The 17,074-nt window shown below is 42.1% G+C and overlaps 1 protein-coding gene across 4 annotated transcripts in view; it reads right to left on the reverse strand.

Annotated features, from left to right (window-relative positions):
• The window catches only part of LOC122883396 (protein bicaudal D homolog 2-like), a 44,426-nt gene that overhangs the window by 26,399 nt on the left and 953 nt on the right, over nucleotides 1-17,074 (reverse strand). The gene's annotated exons all lie outside the window — the stretch shown is intronic.

Below are 17,074 nucleotides of genomic sequence, written 5' to 3' on the forward strand. Positions count from 1 at the left end.
TAACTCACAAAAGTTTTCTTTGCAATTCAGCCATTTTAAAGTGACACTAATCTCTACTGCTGTGGTTCAGCTGGGGACTGAGGATCAAAAACCTCCCAAAATACTGCTGTTGCCCTGTAGAGATAATCAGTTAGGCTCCATCTGGGCTGCATCATCCCGTCTTCCCCCTTGTTCCTCCACCTCTCCCTCCCCTACCCACAGGACGCTGGTCTCCCCTGCACGTGCTCTGCAGTGACTCCACAGATGGAAAAAACAAACAGTAAAAGTAGAGCAAAGGGACTAGTGTCTGGGTGATCATGAGATGCCTGTATTCTAATGCTCTTAATACCTTAGGAGATCATAGTAGAATACGGGGAGGTCAGCAGATATTATTTGATTTTTATGGATTGCCTGAGGGGGTTGAAGTTTATGAAGATTAAATAAATATGGGAGACATATAGGCAAAGGCTTCTACCTTCTGTAGGGGGATATTCTCAGTTGAAAGGCTGAGAATGTCATGTAGTTTGACTGTGCAATATGAAAGACTGCTTCACTAGTATTAGTGCTGCCTTAATTTTGACCTTAATTTGTTAATGGCCTGCAAGGCAGCAAAATATGAACAAAGAGACAAACAGACAGATAGAGAGAGATATCTTAAACAGAATCTAGGTTAGGTTACTTTCTCCCTTCTCAAAACCAATCATCCTTCTGATTACAGATTTCATTTCCAATCCTGTAACCACCAGCGATTTGATGGAAACTCTGATTCTCATCTCGCCTCACAGCGCGAGCACAGGCAGTAATCTGAAATCACCTGAGGCACTGAATCCGACCTTGTTTGCAGCTGCAGTGTACTCTCTCTTCTCTCTGACCTGCTACCCCCTTACATCTGCATGTGACAGGCTACTGCAGGATTTTCTCTGTTTGACTGCGTATCATATTAATCCCAGTAATTCCTTTAGAGAAAAGAAGATCTGAAAATTTGCATTAGTCGAACTGGCCTACTTGCAGGACTTGGATGTGAATGTGCAAAACTAGTTTAATGGGTTACAGAAGTGCGTGACATCATGTCTCATGCAGGGCGGCTGCAATATCTCTCACATTCCAGGAAAGATGACTATCCAAACTGGGAGATAGCAATGATGAACAGATATATTCTCACACTGGGGCACAATATGCTTTATTTAGAAGCAACAGCAGTTTGAAATGGTGCTAACTTTGTCAGTAACATGAGGAACCTCATCTATAGACTTTTATGGGCAAACCTCTTTACAAACAACTGCATATTAGCACATACCTGATTCTGCTAATGGACTAAAGAAGACTTTTTCACTTTTACAGATGAATTGATATCTGCCAACATTTTCAAACCAGTTAGAGTAGATCAAATACCGACTGAGCCAACACACTAGAGATGAAATTAGTTGTTTAATCAATTAGTCGAGAGACAGTTATATTTCAAGCAAAAATGCCAAATGTTGCCTAGTTTCAGATTCTCAACTGTGAGGATTTTCTGCAGTTCTTTGTCTTATGCAATAGTAAACTTAATATCTTTGGGTTTTGGATTCTTAAACAAGCAATTTGAAGACATGGCCTTGGGTTTATGGACATTTTACACTATTTTCAAATAAGAAAAAAAAAAGCTAGCAGTCATGGTACCTTAACCACTGGGAGGTGCTTCAGTAATCTCATAACCAAGGTTCACATGGCTGTTTAATGACAGCCAACTTATCTGTCAATAAACAACTAATGTCAATCATTCTAGAAAAGAGTAGGAGCCAGAGTAAAGTAGTTAAATAACTCATACCTTCCCCACCACCTCCCTCCTCTCCAAAAATCACACCATCAAACAGCAGGAGACTGTAGTTGATTATAAAGTCATTACAGGAGACAGGATTAACCCAATCAGAAACCAGGGGAATCCCATCATTATAATCTTGGTGCATGGTGGATATCGAAGGGGCTCCAATCATTCCAATCTAAGAGGTCTGTCCTTCAAACATAAAGTAGAGCCCCTAGCCAAAACCCACTGACCCAAGGCTGTTAATCTCAACTCCCCAAGCGTGGGTTTAGGCTATTTTTAGGGGAGGGTAAATTGGGGACGCACGCGACCAAGCCTACAATCCCACAGTAAGATGCCCACCCAATTTATAATTCATCTTTAGCTTGCCATATGTTGCATTTTTTTTTTTTACATTGGACATTTGAGCATGGATTATTAATCTTTTGTAAAGCTAATCAAAGGCAGGTCTTTAGTCATTTGCACGCTGTCTGGGCTGGATTTCCTCACAGATTTTCCATGCAGAAGCCTATTGCTAACATTATGGCGCTACATAAGGAAAAGTCAATAATATAAGAGATTTATCCCTCTACAGAACCGAAGGTCTGATTCCAGATGAGTGCATACATTATGGGTTGAGGTTAGACACCCTGCCGGGCTGGTGTTTATACTGTGGGCTGCCATGAGGAGATCAAAGTACATAATCACTGTGATCAAAAGCACCATGTGATTGAGGAGTTGATAAAATGAGACGAGTCACCTCTGATCTTAGTTCTTTTTTTCTCAGCCGTCAGAATTATTTTTATTACTTCCCCATACATTGCTCATACCATAACAGCGGATCTGACAACCCTAGTCATAAGATTAGCACACTGAAACATTCAAAAAGGTATAAAGACTCTTGCATTGGTGCATGAATGCAGACTAATTTAAGGAAGGATCCCGTTGCTATGCCTGCATTTTTTGTTTTTGGTGAAGCCTATATCAAAACACTGGTTTCTCTGGTAATGAGGTTTATTTTACACCCAGGGTGTTAAACTCAATAAGCCATCTGTAAGTCTTTCAGCAAAACAAATGTTGCTAAGACAGCATGTTCCTTGACAGGAAAGTCTTGGATTTAATAAACACTGCTTGTGTGTTTGTGTTCAAAGCATGTTGGAACATGGTGCAATCGTTGCATTGTTCTCTAATCTGACCAAAGACACAGCCTTCAGAGGCAAAGCCCACTGATTAGAAGGTGAGACAAATCAGGACTCAACAGTCAATCAAACCTTTTTGCTATCTGATCCCAGTTCAGTAATAGAAGGGAAATAGGAAGTTAAAGCAGAGACAATATAGGTCACAGAGTTCACTTTGGTTTTTCCAGCCCAGAATCCTCCTGCATATGCTTCTCTGATCCAGTGAGTCAAGAGCACAAGGGCTACGGGCTTTGGGTCTCTATCAGGTAACAAACAGATCAATACTGCCAGTCTCAGAGGCCCTGTGTAGCTGAAGGAAACCAAATATAAAATTCTATTTTCAGTTTCTGTTCCTCTGTCAGAGAACAGTGTGTCTGTGGCATGAAGTGAGAATAGTGAGCGGGTAGAGATGTCTCCAGAGATATGGTTACTGCAGACCCTTTGGAGTGGAGCATAAAACCAATGGGTACACTAAAGTTAATACACACACATACACATGATTTGTACACAGGGCTGGATTTAAGTAAGAGGCCAGGAGTATTTCAATCAATACGAGTGAGTCCTCTTGAAAACCCCTGCCTTAGGACCAAAACCCAATTAGAAAACTTTGGATTTGGATCTGATTCTTCTATCTCTGGTCCAGCTATAATCATCTCATTGTTAAAGTTTCCATTTATCCCCCTGTGGTCTCACAGCCTGAATCTAATAGGAAAGTAAAGCTTGCACAAAGACCAGGAGGAGAGGCAGACAGAAATGGAGATATGGAAACAGGATAAGAAAGAGAGAGGAGTCAGACAGCTTCTTTGTTGCTGAGCCAGATTGAAAGAAGCTTGAAGAGTGAAGAAGTTTACCTTATCCTTTGTTTAGCTGTAGGTTCCTACATCCTCAAGATGAGATAGAAATGAAATAAAAGACATGCACAAACACAATCCCAGAGACAAGGACTGACAAAACCTGGAGGAGAGTAAAGCCAGAATTCCAGACTCATAAACACTGGCAGTAAATGTGTCTGTGACAGCGAAAAGCAAGAGGAAATAAGAATATAAAAAAATGGAGCCAGCAAAAGTATCATCCAGTGAGAATTTTTTTTTGGCATAGCCATAGAAAACAGTCACATCTGAATCCTGTGGCGGAAAAGCACACATTTACATCTGATAGGACAGAAAAGATGAGATGGCACCCCTTATCCAAACACTGATTTTGAGGCATAATGTCGACATGATGATCTAGATGATGCCAGATAGGGCAAAGCAGGGCATGCCTACTATGCAATACCATACGACACAACCTTGAGATGCAGAAATGTGATATGAGAATGCATTTGGCAAGACCTGTGGACCATAGTGGGCTGACGTTGAGCTGAGCTTTGAGCTTTGAGCTTTGAGCTTTGAGTCTCTTCAGCAGCATTCTTGGGCCTCTGACGAATGCTGAACAATATAACACTGTGTCATTTAGATCAGTTTAGTTACTTATACAGATGGTCACAGTGCTGGGGTTGACCCTGGATGCCAATGCAGTTTTCTAGCAACACGGAAGGCTAGTCAGTGTTAGTCGTTGTTGGTGACTGCGGAGGAAGAGAGGTGGAGCAGGAAGAAAAAAACAACACTGAATGGATTCTCCTGCCTCGTGAATCAGAGCTCACGTGGAATAACAGTTTGCGATGATAAACAGAGACATGCTCTCTTTCTCCCTTTCCATCTCTATTCACAAGCCATTGTGTAGCCAGTGACTTCAAGGGGACAGATTGCTTTGAGGTCTGTGTTTATTCTATATTTAGCTGTCCACTATCAACTGTTCATAATACAGATCTCTTGGGGTATGACGTTAAAAGGCATCTGGCAAAACAGTGGCTTCCTGCAGCACTGCAGGTTGACCCACTATTCTACACTAAACAGCTTAACACCATACATCATTTATTTCTTTAGGACATAATACTGTAGCTCCCTGTGTTATTTCTGCATCAACAGGCTGTATAACATGGTTCTGTGAGAAATACAAACCATGTCACGTGGCACTGTATGCTTGTATTAGTTAACTCAATTTACTGAGCACACTGTTGCTGATTAGTTTATGTTATGCCAAAGCCAATGACACTTTCTATAATGAGTAACAGAGAAGCTAATTATTTACGTCAGACTTTACTCTTCAGTTGGGGTGGGATGGAAATGGAAAAGACAGATTCGCTTTCATCCCTTGACAAATCTGCGGAGGTTATGATTAACCCTCCACTGGTTTGAATTCTCCCCTTCTTGCTTTACTGACAGTTTTTCACCATATCAGGAACTCCAAATGCGGACTTTTCAAGAGATTTTCTATGACTAAATTATAAGAGGAGTAATTCTAGAACACGTATTAGGAATATATATTTAACAGTTACATGTATGCGAGGCATTCTATGTGCCAAACAGAAGGAGAAAGGAGATGAAACAAAGAGGGTGGAAGAAATGCGAAAGAGGGAGGCAGAGATATTAGCTGTTGCCTGGCACAGAGCCACATTGATTCACTGCATTGCAAAGAGCCGTTGGGCTGTTATTTACACACAGGCCTGGACAATTTCACATACTCAACACACATACACCCATTTCCAATTTTCCTGGTGTGCCCTGCAGTCATCCATACTGCAGCACCTGGTACTCTAGCCGTGTTGAGGCTTGCTCTCCCTTCTGAGATAAGGGTGAAGAGGAGAGTGTTCAAAGCCTCCTAGGGGTCCCGGCAACACTGCATGCAACTTGTGTTGTCAACACATACAGGGGATGCACTGCATGCCAAAGGCAAGCAATACACTACAGAGAATATAAGAAAGCAGAGGTTAGAGAAACATATTTCCTTGAAAAGAAATGACTTAGCCTCAAGTAGACTGGCTGAACATTTTACTCTCAACATGAGACTTGAAGGACTCCTAAAAACAACCACAAAGCTGTGCCAGATTGAGGATCTCCAGAGTTGCAGAGCAGGACAGAAAAAGAGAAAACGCCAGAGGGAATGGAGCTATTGGGAGAAGGTAGATACATGCACTGAATGCACACACACACACACACACACACACACACACACACACACACACACAGAGGTCTCTACATACGAGTGATGTACTAATCACCTTTACATGCCTCACTGAATAAATTGCCCTGAACCATAAAACATATCAGAATAGCCTAATTGGGCTGCAGGAGCTCAGTGATATAAAATCTCTACATAAATTCTCCCTGCTTACATCAGGGTGTAATGATAAGTGCTAGTTAGTGCTTTCATCAGATCTGGCTGGGGAAAACTACGTTTCATATTTTATTCTGACTTCACATGGGCCACTAATCTAAAGTCAGCATTAGAGATTCTGTGTGAAGTCAGTCTTTGGTCAGATCAGACCTCATGTTCAGACATGCTGCTAATCTATAGGCTATTCTTATGTCTACAAAGACAGGAGCTGCGAGAAAATATATCTCCCTTATAAAGGTGAAACACCTGCAAAAGGAAAACCAAGCCCCACATTGCCATTACACTGTCAGTGTCAGACTGAAGGCTCTATACTGTGGTTGTTCATGGACTGGCTCCTGTGTCATTACAGGGTCAGCACTATCATTATGCCCCTGGCACTGAGCTAAGGAATGTAGGTCTGAGTACAGTTAATTTAGCCGTCAGTGTATATGATGCATAAGATGAAGGCGGCTTTTACATGTTACAGAATAGGTAGCATAATGAGAAAAGGTCATTTTCCCACTACTCATGAGTGAAATACAAGCTAAGCCTAAAAACAAACCATGTTCCACTATCAACATTTACAGAAAAAGCAGATTTCAGTGACGTTAAGTGAGAAGGTTTGTCTTGACTAGAATTACTGTTTTTGTTTCTCTCTTCTATGACACAATGAAAAATTGTCTATTCAGTCTTGTGCAACGGGAGAGATGAACCACAAGGTTTTAAACTCTACTTTTGTCTTCGGTATTTAATCTTAGCAGTCAATTAATCACAAGGAAGCATCTGTTTATCACTAGCGGTTTATTGAGTCTATTGTTCAGCTGCTAAATCTGCCACAGAAAGGAGGAAAAAGCCAGTCTCTCAAGGGAGAGCAGAGATTCAATAGGTCTGATATATTGCTGGAGTCTGGGTTCTTTATCATCGTTCATATCACGGCACTGTTCCATACCAGCTCTAGCTCTGGGCATTCACAACCTCAATCATTTGCAATGCAAAGCCTTATCTCTGCCTGCCTGTTGTCAGCCTGTCGGTTCCCCTTTATGCCCGACACACTGTGTCTGGATGAGATCTCCCAGGTCCACGCGCCTGCACCCCAGGGGAAGTCGTCGTTATGGTTACTATGCCAATTACAGTGACAGAGCGAGAGGCGGTCAGTAGAGGCAGGGCAGGAGGGTGCCACCGACACAGATGGCTGTTTCAGAGCTCAGCCTAGCACAGCTTGCTCTCCTCCCTCTTTCTCTGGCAGTCCTCACCCATGTCCCATGTCTCGCCAATTTGAGATTTGTTTGTACAAAGGGTCTGAGGTTGCTTTGAAGTATTTTTGTTTTTGCTCTTTGCTATCTGGCCAAGCCTACATCATAGTTAACAAGCAGTGAATCGGATGGAGTCTCTAGTATTGCATTGCAGCATATTTCCCAAAAGACACTACTCCCTGTGGAGCATATGACATATGACTTCCACAGCTGAACAGCTCTTGTTGTTACCAACATAAATGACAGAGGAGGGGAGCAGTTGGGGCCACAGCTGGGGTCAGGCACACATAAACACACACACACACACACACATACATATGTATACATCTGTGAACTCAGACACACACACACACCCACCCAGCCACTCACATGTGATTTCATTTTTTTCCAAAGTCCAAGGCCAGGTTTGCAGGAAGAATGGGGAAGGTGAAATAGACATTGAACCTATTTATTTGTGTATTTGTTCACAGTTAGTGGAGATGGTTTTCTTATCAAACCCCTAGGCTGACGTTATTGAACCTTACCAATAATAATTTATTAGATTAATGCTGTATATGAGACCCTAATGCATTTCCCTTCATCATCCTAGACTCATCCATTAGTGCAGAGACATGTCTAATCAATCAGGGTGAAGCATTGACAGGATGGGGGAAGGACTGCAGAAACTTGATTTGCCTTCTTCCTGAGGTGCTTCATATGTTGCCACTTGAATGCAACTATTCTTCCTTCCTGATGTACTCTGTCAAATTTTTCACCACTCCACTCACAAACAAGGCTCAAGTTATCTCCCAATCTCTTCTATGTGCTGTCCCGAACTCCCCTCTCTTATTTCTCCATTTACCCTCCCATACCCAGAAGATGGTCTCTTGGGCAGGTCCTGCCCTTGCTCCCGGCCAGACAGAGACTAATGACCTCCCTTCCCCATTTGCCGTAATTAAATCCTATATGTGACTGTGTTTGCACACGTTTTCTCTACCAGTGAGGTTAAACCTTGGGTCAGGGTGGCAAGCCTTCCATATGAGGCCATGTCAGTTTGTAAAGAATGAGGTGGGGGCTCAGTAGCCTCACCATCACTGTGCACATAACAGATCATATCTGTGTAAAGTACTGAAGGTTAAACAGAAAACAGTATCTAAATACAGCAGACAAATAATTGTCTTTGGTTTGCCTTACACAATAAGTTCTTTCATTCAATGTTCAAATAATACTTAGTCAACTCTACAATACCTATACCTCTCTCTAACAACAGAGCATTCATTTAAAACAATGAAAAAATATGAAAGATAAGCCAAAATACAATGCCCTTAAATCAATGCTGCACAAATGATGGAAAACAGCCTACTGTTCTTTCATGAGATACATATTTATTAAACTATGTTTGCACAAAAAAGACAAGTGGTACTTTATTTAAAGTCCCAGCACTTTAAAGTCATTAAGCCAGCTGATAAAGGAACCCCTATTGTTCTCCCATCTAAAAGAGTGAGCAGGTTCCCACAGGAAACCCAGGCATTGCCCAGTGCCCCTCCCATCCAATGTCTTCTATACCCATTTCTCAAGGACCCCTGAGAGAAAGGTACACATCCAATTAAAACCCCTCCTCTCCTCACTCCCTCTGAGCCAAAACTGTAATGTTGTTATTGCTGTACAGGCAGCCTCCCCTGCCCGACTATACAACTCTGTCTTCTTATCTCCCCTCCCTTTTACCCCTTTTCTATTCCTAATTCTTCACTCCTCTCCCCTGTTCAACCATGCCTGAGGGTTTCAAAGTGTGGGCTCCATGAGACTTGGGTACGACACACTGCGACAGGGAGACCCAGACCCACTAGCCTATTTACAATAGGACCCTGTGGAAGTAGGAGAAGAGGAGGATGCTGGCTAGGAGTGGGTACAGAGTGTGGAGCGAATGTAGACATACTGCTGTTCTCTGATTGCCGCATGGTGTTGAAGTTAAAAGGACACCCAGGGCGAAGGGACAACCCTTTGAAATTGGGTTTGCTAATGTTTGAATAGATGGTCTATTAAAAAGGAGGAGATCTGCCCTCTGGTATAATTAATTTAGGTGAGATGGGAGGCACTACTCTCCCAGTCAGGAGTGAAATGAGTGGACTATGTAGAATTTCAGAGGAACCAGAGAAGGGTGTGCTAGAATGTCCTCATGTAAACAGAGAACACTATCTGTCGACATCTCATCCCTGATCTCTTCATGTACTGCACCAAACCACAGAATGCCCAGGGACAAACAGCAGAGAAGAAACTGCACAACAAAACTCCTCTTTAGTTGGAGGATATGGGTGGGGCAGGTCATACCTTTTGGATATGTGTGCATGTGTGTGTATATCTAGGGGTGGGTTTGGGGCACCCACCATCTGTCCACTTATAGCTACCACAAGTTTATCCCAGCTCTTTCTATATGCTAATAAGCGTGGAGGGTTGCACTCCCATCTCATATCTTTTGTTTCTCTAGGGATATTCCCTTCAGCTCAAGGGGATAAAAATACCCATAGGGGAAAAACCTCAATATACTCAAAGTGTGTCAAAGCCCAGGAAAGTAAAGCATCCCACAATCTGGGGAAATGTGGACTTCTGATTTCAAAAGGTCATTAAAAGGACAACATTTGTGTTTCTCTGATTGCTTGCTATGTGTGTTGAGATAAGATGTGTTTTTAGATGGTGGAAACTTGCAAATCCACCTCTAACCAGTTTAAAAAGTTCCCAATGCATCTGGGATGTTAGTTAATTCTGATGATGGATAAGCAAACTTTATTTGATTCAGCACATATTTTCAACACCGACAGACATGGAAGACAAACTACTGACGAACAGTTAACGAGGCACAAAATATTTTAAAAAGTGTGATCTAAAGCTAAGTGACTCTATACGGCTATTGAATGTCAGTTCCTGTCTCCGTTGCCCTGGAAATGGCCAGAACACTGTAAGGAAATGCAGCATAATGACTGTTGATGTTAACTCACTGGGGAAGACAAGCACATCCCTCTCATAAAAAAAAAAAAAAAAATCTGTATTGTTAAGACTTATTCCTTGTTCTTTGTTGAACACAGGTGTCAGAAGTGACTTGCCTGATGAACCTCATGTGGTCATTTCCTCGGATCCACTAAAAGATATCCGGACTGATACAGAGTCATATTTCAAATGCTTCCTATCTGCTGTAAAAAAGCCAGACTCCTCACAAGTAAACAGGATGCAGAGCGGGGAACAGGGGAGTTCTGACTTAGTTTCTATAGAAGGAAGAAGGATGATTTGATGGAGCGGAGCTTTGCTTAGACTCAGTAAGAAAGCCATAAACAAGCATTCTGGAGAAGCCATTGACATATTTTATATGAGGGTCTCATTCTGTGTCGATCATGTTGCTTGGATTCTGTGGCAGAGAAGATAAGGAAGGTTTGTGGGCAATCTGATATAGCCCACAAGTTAATCCTGAGACTGTATTAAAGGAATGATGCAGGCGGGGTTCAAAACAAATTCGGTCACAAACGTATGCTCTACCCACATGCCTAGCTTATTCATCTGCTTATATAACACAGATGCATCTCAATACATATAAATATGGAACTACCTTGAACTGGTTGAGTTGACTTTAATTAAACTGAATAGCGGTTCATAGGCCTAGAGCTAACTGGACCATGTATTTAGAGTATCTATGTCAGATAACATGGTATCTATCTTGAGTTACCAAAAGCGTATACAGCAAGGTGGTATTACAGTGGAGCAAACTTACTTAACACGCAAGCTGGTGTTTTTTTCCAATACAGACCATGGCCATAAAAAAGCCCACAAATAATTTGTATCAATTTAATAAAAAACTAAACACACCAAATACCAAAAATAGGTAGTTATCAGTTGGTGAAATTACAAAATGGGATGCAAGAGACACAATGAAACTACACAAAAAAAGACAACTGGACATGTGGGAGAGAAGGGGTAAGTAGCCATTGTGTTTCTTACACACACACACACACACACACACACACACATCTAGCTCAGTCACGTGCATGGACACTGGCTTCTTTGTTGACACATTTCTGATGTTTATAGTCATTATGCGGTGTAGGAAAAGGGAAACTGGCCTCTTGCCTGAGTGAACTATGTTGTACTGTCAGAGGCGTACAGCCATTACTATGACCTCATCCTCTGCTTTTAGCCTGGATTCTTGCCTCATCTGGCCCTAGTCTTCAGTAATTGGATTACACTAGTAGAAACATGACCCTGCTGGGCTGCCATACCGCTTCTCTACATGCACTTTTGACTTCTATGCATAATAAATGTAACTGCAGGCCTCACAATATGGAGGATCAAGTACAGTAAATACTCCAAATAAAATCATCTACTAAATTGCTGCTCAACTGTTTTTGCATTCAATTTTATGGATATGCTTTATTTAGATTACCCAATAACTTCCTCCATATTTACAGTGTCTCTGAGTATGACCTGATGACGCACACAAAATTCGATTATACAACATTCCCATGAGCAGTCACAATGCTATGCTCTTCTATCAGTAGGCAACAGCAACTTCTGAGAGGCTTCGGGAGAAACTTGATGCAAGTTGCACTGAGGACCCTCAGTCATGTAAACTAACTTAAAAACTAATTGTAAAACAAACTTAGAATACTGAATACATGTTCCTTCTACAACGCACCTGCCAATGCAGGACACAAATTAATGATTCTTTTCATTTAAGCACACTGTGCAAACACACACACTCTTTATACATGAAACCAAAAACATTTCCAAGGTGCCCAAACAGTTCACACACTGAGACCTTGAACACTCAAACAGCCTTCCACTAACGCTCCAGTAAATGTGGCCTCTATTTGAACTGTGGACGGGTGCTAATGGTATTTTGCTTAGTAGAGTTAAGGACAAAAGCCCTTAAAATCATTACAGATTAGCAGCAGGCCATTTTACCTAAAACTGGACATAATAATTCTTTCATTAATTTGCAGAACCATATGGTCATCCTTCTGTGACACAAAAGGCAACACTAGTCTATGTGACTAGTCTATCTTGTGGATAGACAAGCCTGTCTGGACACTTTTAGTATGGACAAATTTTACAGTGGAAATTTCTTCACAAAATGATCTTTACAATAATTTGCACATCTTTATTGAGGCTGATATATTATGATTATATACTGATAATATATCAGAGTGCTAGGCCTGACAGCACTCAGAACAGACTGCTAGGCTTGGCTACCACTGGAGTAGGCTACTGGGCCAGGACAGGGAGAACAAGGCAGTTTCCCAAGAGCACCTGACAGCCTCTGTGTAGCCTTACCCCAAAATGCACCTACCTGTTCCTGGCTATGGAGGCTGCAGAGTGTGACTGGGCTTGGCATACTCCCAGACCTCCGTAAGCCCTGTGCATAGCGGCTGGGATTCATCCTCTTAGGCCCAGAGGGTAGGGGATTTGGGACTTTATTTAGTGCCATTTAGAAAAGATTACCCCTTAACTGTAGATTTGCCATCCAGCAAAAGACATGGATAAAAGGGCTGGATCAGAATATCCCAAACAATGCTGAAAGGTTTAGCATATGCTAGGTCACAGATAGAGGCAAAAATATTACTGACCACAGACTGAAAGCCCAGTGAAATAAGACAATGATTGAGTATGGTGTCTTGAGCTACTAGGAAGGGAGAGTTTGTGATAAGCTACAAAAATGGCTGAAGTAAGTGAGAAAAGAGAAAAAAAGAAAGATTATGAGATTGAGAGATGAGCAGCTGTTGACGAAACATAGCTTGGTGTGGCAATCCAATAATATGAGACTAACTTTATTTATGACTCCTCATATAAGGGACCAGATGGGTTTTGCGTTCTCCTCGTATTTTACTACTGACGTCCAATCAGCATCCAACCCATTTAACACCACAGAAAGGGTTTAGAGTCACACCAGATATCTTTGTTTAAGGACATTGGGATATATCCTTTAGTGATCTGCCATTTCAAAAGGGACAAAAGTAACCAATCCTTTCAAATGAAACAACAATGGGACGCCTCTCTCAATCTCCCCGTTGTCATATATAGTGTTCTGTGCATTTAACCTTCTCTTCATCTGTGAGACCCAAGACCTGTTAACCCCAGTTGGCTCAAAGACACAAAGAGCCAGCGAGCCGAGCACAGAGAACCCAGGTTTTACTGAGCTTAACAATATTTAGGGTTCTGATTGTCTGGTTGAATTCCACAACGCAGTACACAGCTGCCGCCACACCGATAGGAGAGTTGCAAGGGAGGAACACAGTCTGTGTGTGACTGAATAACTTCAGTGTGGTCTCTGACACTCGCCGCAGTGCAACAAGGACCCGAGGAGCTCTAGACCTTTGTTGAAGTGCCACTGTCTAAGTGACTGTAGTCTGAAAAAGACAGAACCAATATCAGAAAAAAAATAATTAAAAGTGCCACACAGGCACAGACTTTATGCAGCCAGCACATCCCTGCATCTGCGTTAACAGTTGGAGGTGTGGCACATGATATCGTCTGTGAGTGGCTTAACTTAAGAATATCAACAACAGCTAAGGGAACACCACCTCACGCTCTTACACTGCTAGAGTGTAGTATAATGTCATTAACTACTTTACCTTGTGACTGAGACTGTACTCTGCAATCTGCATGATGACTGGGTAAAAGTCCACACAGCTCCATCATATCTTCATTAGCAGCAGAGCGTGCAAAGTCGCCTTTATCAGAGCACTGTTTGAAGAGTGGGCAGCTTATTGTGTACAAATCAGCTGTTGACTTCAGTTATAATATACTGTGTGTCACAAATTTCCTTGAAGAAAAGTTGCATACTCACAAAGCAATGCATGATCAGGCAAGTGGACATGTAAAAGTCTTAGCAGTGTTACAGTCCAGGGCTCCAGGAGGTAGCACAGGGGCAGTGGGCCAAGTGACTCACATACACTATAATGTAGCAGATGGATCACTCTGTCAGGCTAGTGTACTGCAAACTCTGCCAGTAGGCTACAAGAAAATGGTAACTATCACTAAATACAGTCAACATAGTACTTTACCTCCTTTTCAGTGGAATGAAAGAGGGAGAAGATGGATAAGGATGACAGAACATGATCATATACATAGCAGTCAATCCCTAGTTACTGACAAGGCCAGTGCACAAGCAAATAATGGGTGGAGAATAATTTTGTGGTTGGAGGACTATGAAGTGAATGAGAAAATGAGAAAGGAGAAAAGCGGCCCCGGGGGGGGGGGGACACTGTCCCAGCTGCAGGAGTATGCCAATGACAGACCATAAGAAATAGCCTACATACAAATGAGAATAAGATAGCTACATCAGAGAACACAGAGGTACATCGTATGAATACCATTAACCAATGCATGGTTACTTCTAGCAATTACCATGTGTATATGTACTATTATAGATAGCAGTGAGATGATCCCTCAGCAGTCACCCACCAACATACTAAGAAAGCAGCACCTGCTGAGGAAGCAGCACGGCTGCTCAAATTAAAGGCACAGAGCTGCGCCGTTACTAAGCAACAGCAGGGCACAGAATTCCTCCATCTTCCTGCCTCAAGAGTAGCATGTATGTGGGGGTGTGTTTGAGTGTGAATATTACTGCCCTGTCCAAGAGTAGGTGAGAAAGTGAGGATTGGCTAAATGTTAGTGGAAGTTTGCTCACTGTCATGATGATTTCTGATTGGCTGTTTACATCCAGCATGAGACAAAAGAGTGGTATCTGGGCATTTAAGTCACTATGAATACACATAAATCTGAGCTATTTTCTTTTGTACTGTGTTTGTGCATACCAGCAAGTGAGAGAAGAGGTTTAGGGTCACTGGAGAGGACCCAGTGCTCAGCTACTCTGTAAATCTTCCAGACAATCTCTTCCACTCTGTTTACGTCCTCAAAAAGAGAATGGACATCCAAACATCGTCACCAGCATTGTAAATGGTAGTCGTGTACCAAAGAGAACATGGCATTTATAATTGACCAAAGAAATAACTGTCTTATGTGCTTTTGTAACAGCTGCAGACAAAGCCACACTGGTCAGTTTGACCTACCTACTTCAAAACGTCCAACAGATCAGAGCAACAAAAGAAGACTGTGAGGCTGATTAATATGACATTTGTCTTTTCACAATTACAATATCTTGAATTATAAGTTTGAGTGGAAACCAACCACCGAGATGAGAGTTAATTTACGCCCCTGTTGTAGCTTTTCTTTGTGTTTGCTCCCCACTACCTACCTACTGTTTTTCTACAGACAATAAAGAGGAAGTGGAGAGGGATGTCAGAAGAATGTGTTTGCATTTCTCTTGTGATAGCATCACTTCTTCCCTTCATACAGAGGCTGGGTTGGGTGGTTGGGTAGAGGGATAAAAGATAAAGACATAGCTATAGCCTTTCAAACATCTGACCAGTGATCTACAACCAGTATAATACCAACCCTGAGGCAAAAGAAAGAACCTCTGCTGCAGCTTTGAGCAAACAATTGAGTTTATTACCCACACAGATGGATGTTTGTGTCCCATTATGAGACAGAAAGAAAGATCAGACACAATCCAAGAGTCCAACCAGACTCACAACGAGAGCTTCTTTTTTAAACAAGACTTTAACTGGTATATTTTGACCAGGAAACTGGAAAACCAAGAAAAATCTCCACAAATGCCCCCACTCCTTTTTATTTGCTGCCATGGTTACTCTTTTAGACCGTTTCCAGTCTGTTTCTTCTATTCAGAGCTTTTTTGCTGTCATTCCTCTGTGGCAGAGCTAGGCCTTCTTGCCAAAGACATGCATGGGAAAGTGAGCAGGAGTTGCTGAGACAGCCCTAAGACCTCCTGTTTTCAGCAATAACGACGACTAGAAAGAGGGTCACTGGAAGACGGACAGAGGAGAGAAAGAAGCAGAGAGCTGAAAACCTCTCTGTATGTGGTGTCTCTCTACTGAAACGCACAAAACCCAAGGGAGCGATGAGCAGGTTTCTGGCAAGGCAATAAGGGGTTTACCATGAAGTCAGCTTTCTCAGCTATTGGTTGTCTGGCCTAGTGGGAAGACACAGAAAGAACCCATATCTCAAAGGAGGATGTGAGCAACCATGAACAAGCCTGTGTCAAAGCGGGAATCTGATTTTTTTCTATGACCACTTGTGGGCACAGAAAGAGTCCAGAGGCTGCAGCCGTTGGCGGGCCTGTTTGCCTAACGTCACTCTAAAGATATCCTTCTCTCCTTCTAAATCACAGGAGAGTGACAAACTGCTGCTCTAGTGAAGAAAATTGGACACAGTGTGATATAACAGTAGGGAATAAGTACAGCCACTGTTCAGAAAAACAGACACATCCTTTATCTGACTCTCTAGCCCAGCTTGAACCGTCACTCTCAACATTCTTTCCATTCCCAAAGGGTCATAACTCGTTTGGTTTCCTCTGCAAGTTGTTCATCCCTCTCTACTGAGCGGGAAAGGTTCAAAATTCAAACCTACTCCCGCCCCTTTCAACTAAACTAGTAATTCTCATTCGCAGAGGAGGGCCCATCTCAGCTGAGAGACACTTTGACAAGATATCTAATGCCTATCAAACATCTAAAAAGTTGTTGGTTTTGAATGTGATCTCAACATATAAATGCCATTTTATTATGTCCTATATCAAACATGCACAGCAAAGTATTGCAGATCACTGCCTGTAATAATGGTCACATCTGTACAGTCTGCAGATCTACTCA

The sequence above is a fragment of the Siniperca chuatsi genome, linkage group LG10, assembly GCF_020085105.1.
Source record: "Siniperca chuatsi isolate FFG_IHB_CAS linkage group LG10, ASM2008510v1, whole genome shotgun sequence".
In the NCBI taxonomy this organism is placed as follows: Eukaryota; Metazoa; Chordata; class Actinopteri; order Centrarchiformes; family Sinipercidae; genus Siniperca; species Siniperca chuatsi.